An 11,129-nucleotide genomic window follows, 5' to 3' on the forward strand; every position below is an offset into this window, starting at 1 on the left:
GCGGGGTGGGCGCGCCGGGCCGCGCGGGGGCTGGTGTGGGGTGGGCGCCGAGGCAGCCCGGGATGCAGCGGGGGACGAGTCCGGGCGGAAGGGGCCAGGACTTTAGGTTCCCAGGGACGGAGAGGACTGATCTGTGTGGCGGGATCGTGACCAGAGGAAGGGGCGACGCGGAGCGCTGGAAGGGGGTCCCTGAGAATGGGCGTATGGCGTGGAGGGAGAGAGGAATCTGGAAGACGGTGCTGCCTGAACCCCATTCGGAGAGTCGCTTCCTTCTACTTCGGAGATGATTGCTACTCGAGACTTTGGTTTCAGTCCTCCTCAGTTTTTAAAACTTCAGGAGGGATTACAGAATCTCGATGTCTTGCCTCCGTCACACCCACTCAGCCCTGCTTGGCCAGGCTTTCCGCTTCTTGGGAACCTAGTCCTCGCGATCATCCTTCTCTGAGATTTCCCCCGGTCAAGCTTGAAAAAAATCTAGTTCCTTTGCTCTGGCCGTCAAATGACTTTTAGCTTCAACTGTTGGCGGCGGCCAGGCCAGCACTCCCTCCGCTGCCCGAGTGACTGCTCAAGTCTCTTGGACAGAGGAATATCTACCTGCACTGTTGGGTGACTTTTCTTCTGTCTTGGGTGTAAATTATTCAGCTTCCCTTATCATGTGACTGCTTTTCTTGACAACTGTAACTGTTGATAGGGAGGTAGGTTCAAGGAGCGGTGTGTGTTGTGTTTCTTAGAAGGGTGACCCTGGGCATGATTTTGAGATTAAATTCTTGTGTTCACCGTGTGCATGCTCCTCTTTCTCTAAGTGTTTGCTAAAATGTGCAGGAATGAAATGAGGTTTATGGAGGCAGTGTAACTGGAGTGAATGTTCAGTTTGGACATTCACAGGATCCAGAGTCATTTGGGGTTACAAGTAAAGTGTTTTGCTAGTGTTTTATGAATTCGAGTTTTTATAGTATTTGGCAAACATTTAAAAGTTAATTTTTGTAGCAGCCCTGTGAATTGGGTTGGGGAAGTGTTATTCCCATCTTACAAGGAACAAACAGGGTTGACCTCTGTTTGTTTAGTGGTTAAGGGAGTCAGAGCCTACATGGCCAGCCATGGTTTGAAACCTGGTTCCAGCAGCTTGAAAAACACACCTCTATGTAGGTAGGCCCCAGATCCTGACAGAATGGAGAAATGGAGAAGGGATTGCGCTTTCTGTCTGTCTGTCTTTCTGGTGAGCACCCTCTCGCAATTAAAAAAAAAAAAAAAGGAACAAACAGACCTAAGAGAGATGACTTGATTTTTCAATTTTTAAAAATAATTATTTATCCAACTTTATTTATTATTAATATTTTTATTTGACCAGAGAGAGACAGAGGGAAAGTAAGAAAGCAAGCTGCCATGTTTGGAACTCGTACTGCCGTCAGCCATAGGGAGTCCAGCACTTGAACTGCCACGCCACATATAGGCCCTGAAGATGACTTGATTTTTAACATTTTTTTCTTTGTTATTTGCTGGTCTCATCCTACTAGACTGCAAATCCTTTAAGGGCAGGGTTCATATTTTATTTGGGGTATTTGTTTACTAGACTAGTGCCTGGCATGATTGTGGGCACTTGGGAAATGTTTGGTGAATAAATGAATTTATTTATTTTTTTGAGAGGTTGTTGGTATAGGGTGTTTGTGCTTGCCAAAAAGACAGAGAGAGAGACAGAGAGATAGAAAGTGAGAAATCACCCCCCACAGGGGTGGGATGGCCATGCTGCAGTCGCTTCTCCATTCTCTTCTTGGGATCTTGGGCACGCATGCACACATGCCCGGCGTGAGTTTAATCCACCAGGTTCAAGACTTGAACCATGGTTGACTACATGGGAGTCCAGCGACGTAGACATTACACCATCTGCTGGTCCCGAATAAATGAATTTTTAAATATTCCATATCTGTAAGTAGTGGACAAGGATTTGAACCCAAGTCTTTTTTTTTTTTTTTTTTTTTTTGGGGGTTTTTCTCCTTAGGGACAGAGAGAGACATAGAGACAGAAAGTGAGAAAAGCGAGAAATCACCCCCCAGTGGGGATGGTCACGCCGCAATCCCTTCTCCTCCATTCTCCTCTCGGGATCTTGGGCATGCACGCACACGTGCCCGGCGTGAGTTTTAAGCCACCGGGTCCGGGACACAAACCACGGTCGACTACGTGGAAGTCCAGCGACATAGCCATTACGCTAACTGCTGGTTCCCTGAACCCAAGTCTTTTATCCTTGTTTCTTATCCAACAAGCTTGTCATTTACTGTGTTGCTGGTCCAGTGAAAGTGATAGGCATGAGAGAAAGGTTTGATTGGGGCTAGCCAGTGGCTTGGTAGTTAAGGCATTAGATCCCACATGGTCAACCCTGTAGTTTGAGTCCTGGACCTAGGGGCCTGAAGAACCCACTGGGCACTTACATGTATGTGAGCATGCCCAAATTCTGAGAGGAGCATGGAGGAGGAGGGATTGCAGCGTGGCCATTCCCCTTCTCACTTTGCTTTTCTCTCTGTCTCTCTCCTGCAAGAGCATGCTCCCTGTGGCAAATGAAAAAACGAAAAGGTTTGGTCTGACTTCTCAGTTCCTTTCACTTAATGATAATTTTCACTTACAAAGAGCTCACACCAGTGTCATATTTAAAAGACCTGGGCTTAGTACTGTTTAAAAGGGATGATGTCCTGCCGTTTGCAAGCAGTGGAGTACACATGATCCATTGTGCTTTTTTTTTTTTTTTTTGGCCAGAGGGGGCATGTGCTTTAGCGAGAGAGAGAGAGAGAGAGAGAGAGAGAGAGAGAGAGAGAGAGAGAGAGAAAGAAAGAAAGAAAGAAAGAAAGGGAGATGGCACTCCCCAATGGGGCTTGGTCACATTGCAGTCATGTCTCCATTTCTCCATCCTGTGGTCTGTAAAGGTAGGTATTGTCCCTTTTCTGCAGGTGAAGAAACTGAGGCTTAATGAAATCTTTAGTGTAGATCCCAGAGCTAGTGAATGACTCAAGCCCGGGAATTTTATCCCTAGATCCATTCTTTTCCTTTTTTTTTTTTTTTTTTAAGAGGGATTTTTGCTATAGGGTAAATGTGCTTGCCGGAGAGACAGAGACAGAGAGACAGAAAGCAAGAAATCACTCCCCAGAGGAGATGGCCACACCATAATCCTTTCTCCTCTCAGGATTTTGGGCACGCATATACACGTGCCTAGCGTGAGTTTTAAGCTGCCGGGTCTGGGACTCAAACTGCATTTGACTACGTGGGAGTCCAATGATGTAACCATTACACCATTTGCTGGTCCCCATTCTTTTCTGTTTGTAAAAACCATGGAAAGATTTATTTTATTTTAAAATATAATTTCAAGTAGAGTTAAGTATGACATTTTAAGGAAAAATGGTAGAGGTTACAGAAAAAATTGTGAATGTAGAATGTGACTAACGTTTAAAAAGCCCCATACTGGGACCAGCAGATGATGGAATGGTTACATTGCTGGACTCCCGCATAGTTGACCAAGGTTTGAGTCCTGGACCCAGTGGCTTAAAACTTACGCTGGTCGCTTGTGCCCGAGATCCCAAGAGGAGAAGAGAAGGGATTGCGGCGTGGCCATCCCCTCGGGGGGTGATTTCTCGCTTTCTGTCTCTCTGTCTATCTTTCTGATGAGCACACATGGCCTATAGCAAAAAATTTCAAAAAGAAAAAAAAAAGACTTGTACTAGGAAGAGAAGGGATTATGGCATGACCATCCCCCTCGGGGGTGCTTTCTTTCTCTCTCGTTGGCGAGTGTACACACCCTATAGCAAATTAAAAAAAAAAAATCCTTGACCTGTACCATAGCTGTCTCGGGCTTAGAAAACATCCTTTCAGTCAATGAATATTTATAAGTACCTCATCTGTGGCAGGCATTGTTCTCATGCTGACTGCCCTGTATGATGGCCACTAGCCACAGGGGCCAAGGAGCAGTGGGGATGAACTGTAAACAGAAGATGCATACCAGATTTTGAAGACTTAGCATAAATAAGATGAAAATGTGTCATTGGTATTTTTATATTGTTGTGTATGTTTATGTAAATATATATGAAATATGCTATAAAGGATAAAATGTTGGATTCTCTGGGTTAGATGCAGCATAATTAAAATAGTTTCTTTTTACTATTTTTAAAAATAATTATTTATTTTATTTATTAATTCATTTATTTCTTAATTTGACCAGAGACAGACAGAGGGTGGGGGGAGGGAGTGGGAAAACAAGCCACCAGTTGCGGGACTCTAACCCTGGTCGGCCATGTGGGAGTATCCAGCGCCTTAACCACCACGCCACCTGCTGCTCCCCTTTTTACTATTTTTTTAAAGTCTAGTATATATCTCTTTATTTGGATTTACTAGTTTTTTTTTTTAAAAGAATTATTTTATTCAGTTTTATTCATTCATTCATTTATTTTAATTTGACCAGAGAGAGACACAGAGAGAGAGAGAGAGAGAGAGAGAGAGAGAGAGAGAGTATGGAGAGAGAGAGAAAGACCCGACTTACTGGGCTTTTAGAGAAAGCAAGCCACCAGGTCCAGGACTTGAACCATGGTTGGCCATGTGGGAGTGTCCAGCGCCTAAACCACCATGCCACCTGCTGGTCCCACTTTTTACTATTTTTTTAAATTGCCACAGGGTACAAGGGTTTGTCAGAGACAGAGGAGAGGGAGAAAGCACCCTCCAATGTGGCGTGGTAATGCCACAATCCCTTCTCCATTTCTGCACCCTGTCAGGATTCGGGGCATGCACACATATGCACTCAGCGTGTTTTTCAAGCTGCCAGGGCTGGAATTTAAACTGCGATTGGTCATGTCAGATCTGGTTCCCTCAACTACCAGGCTGCAGGGATGGCTTTCTTTTTACATTTTAGAATATGTTTCCTAGAGGGGCTGGCAGGTGGCCTGGTGGGTAAGGATGCTGGAGGCCCACAGGGCCGACCATAGTTCGTGTCCCTGACCTGGCAGCTTCCTTTGTGACTTTCCCTCTCTCTCCTCTCTCTCTCACTCTGTCCCTCTGTTGTCAAAATAAAAAATAAAGTTAAATACAAAAATAATTCTTTAAAAAAAAAGAATATGGGGGCCAGCAGGTGGTGTGGTGGTTAAGGATGCTGGGGTTCCACATGGCCGACCGCGATTTGCGTTCCGGACCTGGCAGCTTGCTTTCTCTTCTCTCTTGCTCTTGCTCTGTCCCTCTCTGGTCAAATTAAAATAAATGAAGTTAAATAAAGTAATTCTTAAAAAAACAAAAAAAATAATGTGTTTCCTGGAAAATTTAAAAATTATATATGTGACTCCCACTTTATTTCTCTGGCACAGCACTTTTATAAACACCAGGCATATAGCAGCACACAGAAAAGCAAAAATTCTGCCCTTGTGGATGTTAAATTTTAGTTTGGGGGGGACCAGTAGGTGGTGTCGTGGTTAAGGTGCTGGACACTCCCACATGGCCAACTATGGTTCAAGTACGGGACCTGGTGGCTTGCTTACTCTCCCATTCTCTCTCTGGTCAAATTAAAATAAATGAATAAATTAAAAATTAAATCAATAATTCTTAAAAAATTTTTTTTGTTGAGGGAAGAGCATAGTAAGCAAAATCACCCAGTAAAAATACATATCACATTGTAATAAGGTAGGAAGAAGGCTGTGGAGTGTTGGGTGAGGTCGCAATTTTATAAATAGGGTCTTCGGAAAAGCCTCCCTGAGAAAGTGACAGTCGAGCAAAAGTCTGATGGGATGAGGCAGGGGGTCATGTAGCTGCGTTAGAGAGGAGTGGTCCAGGCAGAGGGGATAGCAAGTTCAAAATCCCTCACAATGAAGCCTCCTTGGCTGGTGTTGAGACCACTCAGGGGACTAGTGTGACTGGAGAGGATGAGTGAGCAAAGAGTGGAGAGATGAGGGCCAGCAAGTAGCGTAGGAGTGGTTAAGACAATGGACGCCTATGTGGTTGACTGTGGTTCAAATCCTAGAACCAGTAGTTTGAAACTCATGCTGGGTGCTTGTGCATGCACGTCCAAAATTCTGAGAGGAGAATGGAGGAGAAGGGACTGGGCGTGGCCATTTTCCCTGGGAGGTGATTTTTCACTTTCTGTCTCTAGTGAGGGCAAGCACCCTATAGCGAAAAAAGAAAAAAAAAAGCTCTTAAAAAAAAAGTGGCGAGATGAGGTCAGAGAGCGATGGGCAGGTTGCAAAAGCCTTTTAAAGGATGTTGTAAGAATATTGGTTTCCATTCAGGGTTGGTTGCTGACTACTAGAAGGATTTTTGTTTTGTTTTGTTCTCCTCCTCCTCCTCTCCCTCCCCCCACCCCTTCTCCTTCCCCTTCTTCTCCTCCTCCTTCATTTACTTCCTGAGAGAGAGGCATTTCCTGGCAGGTTCTACCCACCTCCCAGGCAGCCAGGATCATGGGTGTGCCTGTGTTTGTGCCCAGTGTGTTGAGGTCAACCCAGAATCCTATCCTGGGCCCTTATATGGCTCCAGTAGGCAATGATGCCCTACTGACTGCCAGTGTGGAGTGGAAATGATCCATCCTGCCCTTTTGTTTATTCCTTTTTTTTTTTTCTTTTTCTGGCCAGAGGGTTTATGTGTTTACCAGAGAGAGAGAGAGAAAGGGAGAAAGCACCCATCCCCCCCCCCCACACACACACAATGGCGCTTGGTCATGCCGCAGTCACTTCTCCATTTCTCCATCTTGTTGAAATGTTGGGCATGCATGCACAAGTGCCTGGCATGTTTTCAACTGCTGGGATTGGGACTTGAAGCATGGTTGACCATGTGGGATCAGCTCTTTTAACCACTGGGCACATACACATACATCCCCAGTGTGGTTTTCTTTTTTCTTTCTTTTTTTGAGAAGTTTTTGCTATAGGGCGCATGTGCTTGCCAGAAAGACGGAGACAGAGAGACATAACGCGAGAAATCATTGCCCAGGGGGAATGGCTACGTTGTAATCCCATCTCCTCCATTCTCCTCTAGGGATCTTGAGCACGCACACATGCGCACCCAGTGTGAGTTTAAGCCACCAGTTCTGGGACTTGAACCACAGTCGACCACATGGGAGTCCAGTGACGTAGCCATTACACCAACTGCTGGTCCCATCCCAGTGTGGTTTTCAAGTCACCAGAACTGGGGTTCAAACTCTGGTTGACCATGTGATATTCGGCTCTCAATGCACAGTGCTTAACCATTGTGCTTTGGGGCCAGCCTCATCCTCCCTTTTAGCAGGTTCCCTGGTTTTGTTTGAAGAAAGAATAGGAGGAGGCAGGATTGAAGCAGGAAGACAGGTTAGGAGGCTATTGCCATCATAATCCTGGTGAAAGATACATGCCGGGTCTGTTTTGAAGTACAGCCAATAGGGTTGTAGAAGAGTTGAGCTTGAGGAGAGCTGTGAGAGAAGTCGAGGATAATTCCAGATTTTTTGGCATGATCAACTAGAAGAACGGAGTTGTCATAAACCGAGTGGGGAAGACTGTAAGAAGGAACAGGGGTTGAGCTAATTTTGTTCACCTTGATTATAAAATGCCGAGTTGAAAGCCAAGTGAAGATGCCGTGGGCAATTAGCATAGAAGTCTGCAGACAGACCTGGCCTGGAGAGGTGTATGTGTGGACACCGTCAGCATGTGGGTCTTGTTTAAAGAGACAATGTGAGGGCACCCAGGGAGCAGTGTGTACACATAACCAAGAAGAGTGCTCGTTAGAGATTACATTTTGAAATCTCATTTTACATTATTAATACCAGTAGGTGTTTTCACATACGGCAAAGCATTGCCATATATCTCTGGGAACTTGGTCTTTTCTTCTTTTTACTTTTTATTTAAAGACCCATTTGAAAAACCACAAGCTAATGGATTCCTTTTTTCTGAAGGAGGCCACTTTTCCAACTGCGCATCTTTGTAGCGCTGCCGAAATCAATTTGAGTGCCAATTTCTGGAATTAGTCTGGCTTTCTGGGTTGGCAGCCAACCTAGAGACCTCCAGGACGGATGGGAAAGAGACAGCCAGAAAGAAGGGATAATGAGTTTTTAATGTTTAAAATATCGGTCTCACCAAACATGTATTGAAAGCACACTGTTCACCAGACGGCCCACTGTTTCATAGATGGAAAACAAACAGGTTCTCACTGAGGTGCAGTGATCCTCGTGAGGTCGTGTAGAGAACGATTGGAAGAGATGGGCCAGCTCTGTAGGGCAGTGGCAAAGCGCTGTTTAAGAGAAGCCGTTTCCCACATGGCGACTGAATGCCTGTAGCCTGAGACATGCAGGAACTTGTGTGATGGGCCGGAGGGAGATCGTGGCATGACCAGGCCCTGTGGAGCGTGCTCATCTCTCTCTCTGTCTCTCAAATGTGCATGCGTAGGGACAAGCAGATGGTGTAATAGTTATGTTGTTGGACTCCCACAGAGTTGACAGTGGTTCTAGTCCTGAACCCGGCAGCTTAAAAACTCATGCTGGGCATGTGTGCCCAAGATCCCGAGAGAAGAATGGAGAAGGGATTATGGCGTTGCCATCCCCCGGGGAGTGATTTCTCACTTTCTGTCTCTCTCCCACGAGCTCACATGCCTTGTAGCAAAAATCTCTCTTAAAAAAAAAATCACATGTGTGTACTCTTATCATGAACAAAGAAAAAAAGGAAAGAAGTGAAAGAGCTGGTTTTTTTTTTTTAAGATAATTTTGCTATAGGGTGTGTGTGCTCTCTAGAGAGACAGGGAGACAGAAAGTGAGAAATCATTCCCCACATTCTCCTCTGGGGATTTTGGGTACACAAGGACATGCATCCGGCCTGAGTTTCAAACTGCTAGGTTTGGGACTCCAACCACGGTTGACTACGTGAGTCCAGTGATACAACCATTGCATTCCATCATCTGCTGATCCCAGATCTGGGGTTTGGATCTTAGTCTTCTGTGTTCAGCTCTGGTGGTTCCGTTAGTAAGATTGGTGGGAGTGGATGGTTAAACATACACTCCCCTTGGCATTAAATCAGTGAGCCACTTTGAGCAACTCCAAGTCGTTTAGGACTGTTATGGACTGTGGAATTTCTGAGAGGTGGGAGCAAAAGAGAAGATCTTGTTTGTTTTAGATTCCAACTAAATCTGTGGTAGGAGGTTTCAGTCCCTTGTTCCTGTCCAGTACTATTTCCTGTCCCGGCCCAGGTTCTAAACAAACATTTGGTGATTTCGGTTAAGTGCTAATAATTACTTTTAGGAAAATACCAAGTGCCAAGATGGGCAGTCCTGACCTGGGTCCAGTCCTCTCCCTTAAGTCGCCTATGCCTTTTACTTCTCGTATTGTCATTAAATCTGTTTTCCAATCTCTTTAATTATTAACCTAAAATTCCACTGTGTTCTCAATGTTATACCTCTGCTCTCCTTCCCTCCCTCCCTCTCTGATACCAGAAGTAGTGTGTGCTTGCTAGAGAGAGAGAGAGAGAGGAGGGAGGGAGGGAAGGGAAGGGAAGTACCCCTCTTTGGGGTGTGGTCATGCCATAATCCCTTTTCCTCTGTTTGTCCATCCTGTCAGAATTTGGGGCATTGCACACACCTGTGCCTGGCATGTCTCTCAAGCTGCTGGGGCTGGGATTTGGTCACCATTTGGTTTGCCATGTGGGATCTGGCTCTTTCAAAAACTTTAGGAACTGAGGGACCTGCAATCCCAGAAGCTAGAATTTTAGTATCAAAGAAAACTGGTTTAGCTTTTTTATTTTTACTTTTTTTTTTTTTTTTTTTAGAGGTTTTTGCTATAGGGCGTATGCGCTCGCCAGACAGACAGAGAGAGACATAGAGACAGGAAGCGAGAAATCATGCCCCAGAGGGGATGGCCACACTGCAATCCCCTCTCCTCCATTCTCCTCTCAGGATCTTGGGCACGCACGCACACGCGCCCGGCGTGAGTTTTAAGCCACTGGGTCCGGGAGGCGAACCGTGGTCGACTACATGGGAGTCCAGCAACATAGCCATTACGCTAACTGCTGGTCCTAAAACTGGTTTAGCTTTAAGTTGGTATTTTAAGAGTTTATTATGTGCCATCTGCTTTACCTGAACTCATTTAATCAATACAGTACTCTTAAAAATAAGTACTATTCTGGGGTTCATTTCACGTATGAGGAAACAGATTTAGAGAGGGTAGTAACTTGCCCATTATCCACTCAAAGGTAAATCAGTGAGTAAGCCTATTGACCTCCAAAATACAGACTGGTCTGGAAGGTTCTGGCTGAAGTAGGGTGGTGAGAAAGATCGAGTACTTCAGATATCACGAGAGCTATCGCTTGCTAAATCTGATGTGCAGTCGCTTTCTCTTGTCAAAAATTCTTCAAGGGGGGACCAGCAGATGGCGTAGTTGTTATATTGCTGGACTTCCAAGTAATTGATTGCGGTTCGAGTCCCAGACCCTGCAGCTTCAAACTCAAGCTGGGTGCATGTGCGTGCATGACCAAAATCCTGAGAGGAGAATGGAGGAGAAGGGGTTGTGGCATGGCCATCCCCCTGGGGGGTGATTTCCTGTTTTCTGTCTCTCTGGCGAGTGCACATGCCCTATAGCAAAAATCTCTCTTAAAAAAAATTTTTTTTTCCAAGGGGCCAGCCACATAGCACGGTGGTTAAGTGCTGGATCTCACATGGTCAACTGTGGTTTAAATCCTGGCCCTTTGGTGACTTGAGGAATGTGCTAGGCATATGTGTTTGCACGCTAAAAATCCTGACAGGATGGAGAAAGGTAGGAAAGGGGATTATGGTGTGACCACACTCCATTGCAAAGTGCTTTCTTTCTCTCTTTCTCTTTCTCCTTGGTGACCTCATGTGACCTCTGGCAATTTAGAGAAAAATTAAAAATAAACCAAAAAGGGACCAGCAGTTAGCGTAATGGCTGTGTTGCTGGACTCCCATGTAGTCGACCGTGGTTTGAGTCCCGGACCCAGTGGCTTAAACTCACGCTGGACACATGTGTGTACATGCCCAAGATCCCGAGAGGAGAATGGAGGAGTAGGGATTGCAGCGTGGCCATCCTCCCTGGGGGGTGATTTCTCACTTTCTGTCTCTGTGTCTCTCTCTGTCTGTCTGGCGAGCGCACACGCCCTGTAACAAAAACCTCTTGAAAAAAGAAAAAGATGTTCAAGAATTTATTTATTTTTAAA

Source organism: Tupaia chinensis, unplaced genomic scaffold (genome assembly GCF_000334495.1).
Source record: "Tupaia chinensis unplaced genomic scaffold, TupChi_1.0 Scaffold000523_1, whole genome shotgun sequence".
In the NCBI taxonomy this organism is placed as follows: domain Eukaryota; kingdom Metazoa; phylum Chordata; class Mammalia; order Scandentia; family Tupaiidae; genus Tupaia; species Tupaia belangeri.